Below are 8,057 nucleotides of genomic sequence, written 5' to 3' on the forward strand. Positions count from 1 at the left end.
TTAACCACGGATGCCTCGGATTACGCATGGGGAGCCCACTTGCAAGGAAAGGGTCTGCAAGGTTTTTGGACAGAAGATCAGAAGCTCCTACACATCAATTTAAAAGAGATGTTAGCTGTACAAAATGCCCTCTTGGCTTTCAGGGATCTTCTACAACCAGGACAACTACTGATACGGACAGACAACACCACAGTTATGTGGTACATAAACAAGCAAGGGGGTTCACAATCCTACCCCCTTTGCAGACTAGCCATGACTCTATGGAACACAGCTCTAGCTTGCAAAGTGGATCTACAAGCTCAGTTCCTGCCAGGGAAACAAAATATTCTGGCAGACAGCCTGAGCAGGAACCTGTCAGACCCACACGAGTGGATGCTAGACACCCACATATTCAAGATGATTACAGAAGCCTGGGGCTGCCAGGACATAGATCTATTTGCATCCCCCCTCAACCACCAGTTACAGATTTTTTGCACAAGGACATTTCACAAACTAGCATGGAAAATGGATGCACTATCATTCAGTTGGAGAAACCTCTCGGGGTATGCTTTTCCGCCAGTACCTCTTCTTCCACGGGTGTTATTAAAGATCACGCAGGACAAGCCCAAGATGATGATTTTACTGGCCCCAAATTGGCCTCGTCAGTTCTGGTACTCAACACTGATGAATCTATCCCAGGAGTCACCTTGGATTTTACCTCCGATTCCAAATCTTTTGTCCCAACACCAGGGCCAGGTTCTGCACTCTCATGTCAAAACTCTCAGTCTGGCAGCCTGGCGAATTCAGGGTCTATGATTAATCCTTTCCTTCCCAAACAGGTCATGGATGTCATCTTAGAAGCCAGACGGCCTAGCACTAGAAAATCTTATGCAGGTAAATGGAAGAGATTTTGCTCCTGGATGCATGCTCTGGATTTGGATCCCCTCATTCCCAATATCCCACTGATTTTACTTTACCTGACAGACATGCTACATAAGGGTTTATCCTTCTCCTCCATAAAAATACATGCCTCAGCTATCTCTGCACATTACAATACAGATCCTCCAATCTTTTCCCATCCACTTCTGAAACAATATCTCAGAGGAGCAAAGAATTTAAGGCCTCCTAGGACACCACCCATACCTGCCTGGGACCTCAACTATGTTCTGGAAAAACTCACTCTGCCTCCTTTTGAGCCTGCTGCCACATCTGATATTAAGTATTTATCATGGAAGACAGCTATCCTGCTGGCTTTGACTTCAGCCAGGAGAGTCTCGGAGTTACAAGCACTCATGGCTGTGGAGCCTTATATTATTTTTCACCAAGATAGGGTGTCTTTAAGGACTAATCCTACTTTCATGCCTAAAGTGTTTTCCAAAGTGGCTTTAAATCAAACTATTCACCTGCCAACTTTTTTCACTAATCCACAAAATAAGGGGGAAAGGATCTTGCATTCCTTGGATGTACACAGACAACTTCGTTTTTACCTGGACAGAACCAAGGATATCAAGAAAACAGAGCAACTATTTGTTTCTTATGCAACAAATTCCCAAGGCAAAGCTATTTCAAAACAGACCATTTCTAAATGGATTGCTCATGGAATCAGATTTTGTTACTCTCATCATGGAAAGCAAATCCCAGGAAAAATTAGGACTCACTCTACCAGAGCTGCTGCTACTTCAGCTGCCTTTCTCAGGGAGTACCTACCAAAGATATTTGGAAGCTGCAACTTGGAGTTCAGTGCATACTTTCTCTAAGCACTATAATCTCCCTCTTTACTCTAAGTCTAGGGCAGGCTTTGCTTCTGCAGTCTTGCAGGGCCTTCTAGCCACCCCTTCTACTCTATAACCACCACCCTTTATCTCAGCTTTGGGATTCAACCCTACAGTGATGACTGCAACAGTGAAACACGATGAACATAGTACAGTTGTGTACACGTACCATAAATGTAGATGTTCGAGTGTCTTCACTGTTGCAGTCTGGGTTACCCTCCCTCCTGTCCCCTCTTATACTTTCATTAGTGTGGTTTCCTACTTCTCCCTTCTTCTGAGGTGTATTTGCTTCAGGGTATGGGGTTTGTTGTATGTTACTTTTTTGTTTTACTATTGGCCTTCATTTTTGGACACCTGACATCTGGGGCAAGAAAAACTGGAGAACATGGCGTCGGCTGGCAGCTTTGTACTCCTAGCGCTCTGACATCAGGGAGCATGACTGAACAGCCGACGCTGGACCCAGACTTTGGGAGTCTGGCCGACCGAGGACTGTCTGCCGGCAGGAAGAACCCTACAGTGATGACTGCAACAGTGAAGACACTCGAACATCTACATTTATGGTAAGTGTACACAACTGTACTTTCCTTCAAAGCTCCCCTTTAAAAAAAAGCTTTGGGTATCTTTCCAAGACTTTGTACTGTAACACTGACTACAATGAACATAGTACAGTTGTGTAGATAATGTACTGTAATTATAGATGTTTGAGTAGATTGATGTTGCAGTACCCTGTTCCTCCCTATCTTTTGATTATTTTTTCTTGAACTTAGGGCTGTGGTAGGTCTCCTGTCTTCCATCATAATCCCCAGCTATGTTCCTTCCTTACTTTCTAATATAGGGCTCTGGGCATCCTAGTTGAGCAGGTTGCCCACTGCTCAAGAACCACTGGGACTCAGACAAGAAAGACGTAAAGATGGCACTTACTGATGGACCTGATATACCACCCATTTCTGAACATTGGATGGCCGAGGGCATCCATTGGCTGTGGGTGGTGAAAGACCCTGTTTTCGAGCTAGCCATGGGCTTCTCCATGGCAGGAAATCCAAAGACTTTAGTACTGCAACATTGATCTACTCGAACATCTACAATTATGGTAAGCGGTCTTAAAAATCTGTGCTTTCCTCTGAGACCCTAATGTCTTTAGGTAATATAACCTTGGGCTGTTGGTTTTGGACATGGTCCAAGACATTCTCTTCCTATTACTGTAAGTTCTGTTGGAAATTGCTTCACTAAAGATCAGGCAGTCCCAGAAATGTTTCTGAAACATGCTGAGTTTATAATCCTGACAAGTTCAGAAATGCTTGTTTCTCCTATAGAGGGAGCAGCGTTTCTATTCCTATCATTTCCTCATTCATATGGGAATGGGTAATTTTTGCCTTATGTTTAACCTCTGTGACAGCAGCAAACACATTGGCAGGTCATATTTCTGATGGCAGCTCTCCAGGAAGTCATGTTGTCTGGATTATTTTATAGGATACGATGGATCCTTTTTGGCATGTCAGTGTCTGAGAATTCTGCACATGGGGTTCTTTTGCTTTGCTGTAGGTGGTTTTCACTTTCAATACAGTGTGTTGCACTTTGGTCTCTCCTTTGCATCGACACACTGCCATTGTGCTAGCCACTGTGGCAGAGGCTTTGCAGAAGGAACTTGTCTTGGACAATTTCTCCCAGTGGTCCTTGCTTGGGTGTTCTATTATTTCAGGCGGTGGAATATCTGTAACCTGAGAGAACTCTCATCTTGGCCCAGTATAAAGGATTTCCTTTGGAACTGAATGCTTTTCAGTGTTGGTTGTTGCTCTTCACAATGAAGGCCCAGGAAGTCATAACATTGGCAGCCCTGATATGGCCACAGAACTGGATGGAAGTGCATACAGTTATTTGTCTTGGCCTCATGACAGTCATTGTCTGCATTGCCGTTATCACAAACCTATACATAATGGTATTTCAGTAGACACTGAGGTGCCAATAGCTGCAGTTACGTTGCCCTCTCAAGCTTTGTAAGTGGCAGTTTTGAGTCAGTCATAGGGTGGTGCCGTACGTTAGAACTGGAGCAGATGAATGTTGCTGCTGTCATTCATTAGAGTGCTGCTTCCTCTAGAGCTCCTGATGTGTCTGAAAAGTCTGCTGACAAGACAAAAGCTACCTATTTGGAGAATGATTGTTCCTCAACCTTTTTTTTAATTTGACCTGATGAAGGCCTGTAGGTGAAAGTGTTTTTCTACACTGAAGTAATATTCCTATTTCTCATAAATCCTATTGTTTTAATTTATTGATAATTTAGGATTCATGCCCGGTTGACTATTGCAGACTGCTTTGTTTGCTGTACCTGCCTCGAGCAGTACACACACACTCACCCATGTCCTCTTCCTGTTTTTTTTTTCTTTTGATTCTGCTTTTGCTCTTTGGTCTAAATCAGTGGATTGTTTGGGTGGTTAAACAATGTCACTTAATTTTCAATAACATCTAGGTGTCAAATTTAGTTAGAAAGAAGGTATTTTTTTTTTAATTTTTTTCTCTCTTGGAGTCGGGCTCTGGTCTAATTACTGGTTTTTGGTCTATTACTTTTTATTTCAGCTTATTTTCTTATCTCCAGTGTGTACCAGGTTTTTTTTTGTAGTTTCTGATTTTCTCCATAAAGAGTTTTTATCTGACTTTTCTGATTAGTTATGTTATACTAATGGTACTGTGTCATTTCTAACTCAGTCTTGGTATCTATCTGACTTTGATTTGTGTTTGTTTTACTTAGTTATTTGTATGTTTATTTTTGTTTTTATTGTGTGAATGGGCATGCCTTCTTTTAAGGTTGGGCGTCAGGCTGGCCGGGCCGTAAAAATCCACTGCCAATCATTAGCGGACGGGAGTTCCACTGTGGCAACCCCTTACCGGGAAAAGCCAAGAGGCTTTTTATTTTTGTTTTTATTTTATTTATTTTTATTCTAGCTTTTGTACTTTTACACCAGATTTGTGATTATGTTTCAATTTTCATGTGCACTCTGACTAGTGGTCTGGGACTAGTTTAGGCTGTCTTTCTGACTTTTACTGTTTATTTCATTTATTATTTTTTTATCATTTTTGTTTATGGTGTTCCATGGATCAGAGGTTGTTCTTGTGGGTATTTCCTTCTCTGATTTATTTTTTAGGACTCTGTTTTTGGTTTTGAAGGACAGCTATTATTTGTCTTGCTGGCTTACATTTTTGAGTACATGGTTATTTAGGTTATATATATATTGTTTGTGTCTTTCGGCTTTTCCCAATTAGGGGTCGCCACAACGGAGCTCCGGTCCGCTAATGATTGGCAGTAGAGTTTTACATGCTGGTTTGCCGGACCTAACGCACGACCTACAATGAAGGAATGCCCATTCACGCATGTCGCCACACAGAAGACGCTCTAACTGAGAATCGAACGGGCAACATCTTAACTGTGAGGCGACAATGCTACCGCACCACCTATATATATATATATATATATATATATATATATATATATATATATATATTGTTTCTGTTTTTTTCTGGTTTCAGATATATGCTTTGGATCTGTGCTCATAAGGCTTGGTCTCGTTTCTTTCTGTTTTTCCTAGTAAACTTATTATGCTGGACATACTAATTATAACTATATATGCCCCAGTCATGAATATTTATTTTTCCACCAAGGCTTTTCAGATAAGTAGACTGTAGGATGGTACCTAAGGTTCATTTTAGTGATGCATTTAACTAGTTTTGAACATTCTGTGCTATTAGCCTGTTATGAGCCATCCCCTAATTTTAACTTATGGTCTGATGTTGCCCTCCTCATTTCATTAACCTGTCTGGATTCAGTTCTGATCCCTGTAACCGACCAAGTGCTTTCTACAGCTTGAGCTTCCTGACCTGAGCTCCTCCTTCATACCCACAATGCCCTGCTCTCCTAATGTACCCCAGATTTTGTTTGCCGCACTTCGCATCTGCAGCAATTCCTGGGACTCTGAGCTTCTTCGGAGAATTCTCGGTTTCTTAGTAGTTGTGACTGTTTTTTTCTTTTATTTTCTTTGCTTATTTCCTCCTCATCCTCCTTTTAGTCCTTTCTTCTGACTAGGTCTCTAGGTCTGGTAAAAAAAAAAAAAAAAAAAAGTTTCTCCTTTCCCATCTGTCCAGTCGTTAGTCGTATTTCCTGCAGTTAGTTTTTTTCTCTTTTCTATCCTTCCTATCTTTCTGTTTCTGGCATGTCTGAGAGTCAGAAACCTGAAGGTTTTAAAAAAATGCGCTTCCTGTGGGCGGGAAGATTCCTCTATCAGATGCCCACAGGGAGTGTGTTTATTGCTTGGGGCCTAATCATCTTGAAGTCCCTTGCACCATCTGTCAGGCTTTTCATCCCTGGGCTCTGGTGGACAGGCGGAAGAGCAAGCTTGTCCTTAAAGGGGTTGCTTCCTCCTTCCTCCACCTCAGGGGTGCCCTCAACTTCAGGGGCTCAACCCCCTCCTAAAAACCCCAAGGAATCCTGGGAGGACAAGCATTGCTTCCCGGCCTGGCCTTCATTGGAGCCTCCAAGAAGATTCTGAAATTGTCTGAACCCAACTTGGTCGGCACTAAGCTTGGTTCCAACTTCTTCCCCGGGGCTGAGCAGTCCTTCCTCAGCTCCGAGTGTGTCTGTGCCTACATCGGAGCAGACCTGACAAGATCCAAGGTCCGGGTCTCACTCCCCAGAAGATCTTCCAGACCCCCATCATCAGCCTCCTCCAGCTCTTCCCAGAGCCTATCCTCCAAACACGTTGGCAGACTGATGAGGCAGTCATTTCCTCGAGGCAGAGATTCAGATGGGGCTTTTGTCTGCCCCATTCACATCTTGTTCTGTGAGGGTTTCACCTTTCCAACCTTTGGCTCCTCCTCCTATCCGCCCTTTGGTTTTGGAGTCTCCATTGCATAGGTGTCAGAACCGATACAGATTTCCTCTTCGCCTCTCACCCGGTCGGCTCCCTTGGCTTTGGTTCCGAGCATGTCAACAAACAGAGATTTAAAAACATAGCCAGTCTACTTATAGGCAGGCTGTGTGAATCTTGTGATCGGACTTGCCCTACCCTGCTCCCAAATTCCACCCCCCCCCAGTAGTGCTAGATTTATACTAACTTAGCTAGTCCCCCTCCTCTTTCTTCCAATCAGCATCTCTCACCCCACCCCTCCCTTCCGCCCAATCAGCATCTCCTATCACCATAGGATTAGCCCACCTCTTTCCTCATACTAATTATCTCTCACCACCTAAGGGTCCCCCCACTCTGCCACTCTTTATTCCTTCCTTCTTATCATATCCAGGTAACCTCAAGCCTTAAAAATGTCTAGGGCTCTTTATACACCAGCATCTAAGCATTCACTGGCTATCTCTCTGCTGTCTGTACTACCTATCCTTTACCTCCTCACCTTCTATGAAGGCCAATACTACCTACCTTGGATTCCACTACCCAATTCATCACACCATTACCCCTAACTTCTCTAATAACACATCTTATCTCTCCTCCCCTGTAAATCACCACCCAATTAAAACCCTAAACTTCAACCCCAAAGACAAACATCTAAAACTTACACATACATTTCTAAAACTCAGTATCAGACTTCACTACAACCTCATAGTAGACGGGGACATACATCCCAACCCTGGCCCTTCTTCTAGTGCCACTAATTCCTACAACAATACTCCCACCATTACTCTACCACTTAATAGAATCACTAACTCTCTTCTCACCTTTCACCTAAACATTAGAAGCAGAAACAACAAAATACATGACCTTACACGCCCTATTAGCAGTCCATTCCCCAGATATAATGTGTCTCACAGAAACCTGGCTAAAATGTGCTACTGCTGATGATGAGATGTTACCATCAGGGTATAATATTCACCGATTAGACCGCACTACTAAAAAGGAGGGGGAATAGCATTTCCCTACAAAAACACTAAGTGTTAATAGAGATTCCATACAGCCACTAAACTTCGAATTAACCACAACAAATGCATAAATATTGTCTGTATCTACATCCCCCTAGGGAGAAATAACCACCCTAGAAGATATCCTCCAGTGGTTATCCGCTAACCACCCCCAAGAAACCATTGTGCTTGGTGACTTCAACTTTGACTGATCCACTTGTGCAGCTGAATCCCCTGTCACCCACATAAATCTTTTTGGGTTCAGTCAAATTATAACTGCTCCTACTACGATCATCAAACCCAACAATAGAGAAAGTATTCTTGATTGGATTCTTGTCAATAGTTATCACCACTTGTATAAATTTGGAACCCTCCCCAATGACCTAAGTGATCACTCTCTAACTTAAGGATAAGGG

The sequence above is a fragment of the Protopterus annectens genome, chromosome 2.part1 (genome assembly GCF_019279795.1).
Source record: "Protopterus annectens isolate FY-2018-M chromosome 2.part1, PAN1.0, whole genome shotgun sequence".
In the NCBI taxonomy this organism is placed as follows: domain Eukaryota; kingdom Metazoa; phylum Chordata; order Ceratodontiformes; family Protopteridae; genus Protopterus; species Protopterus annectens.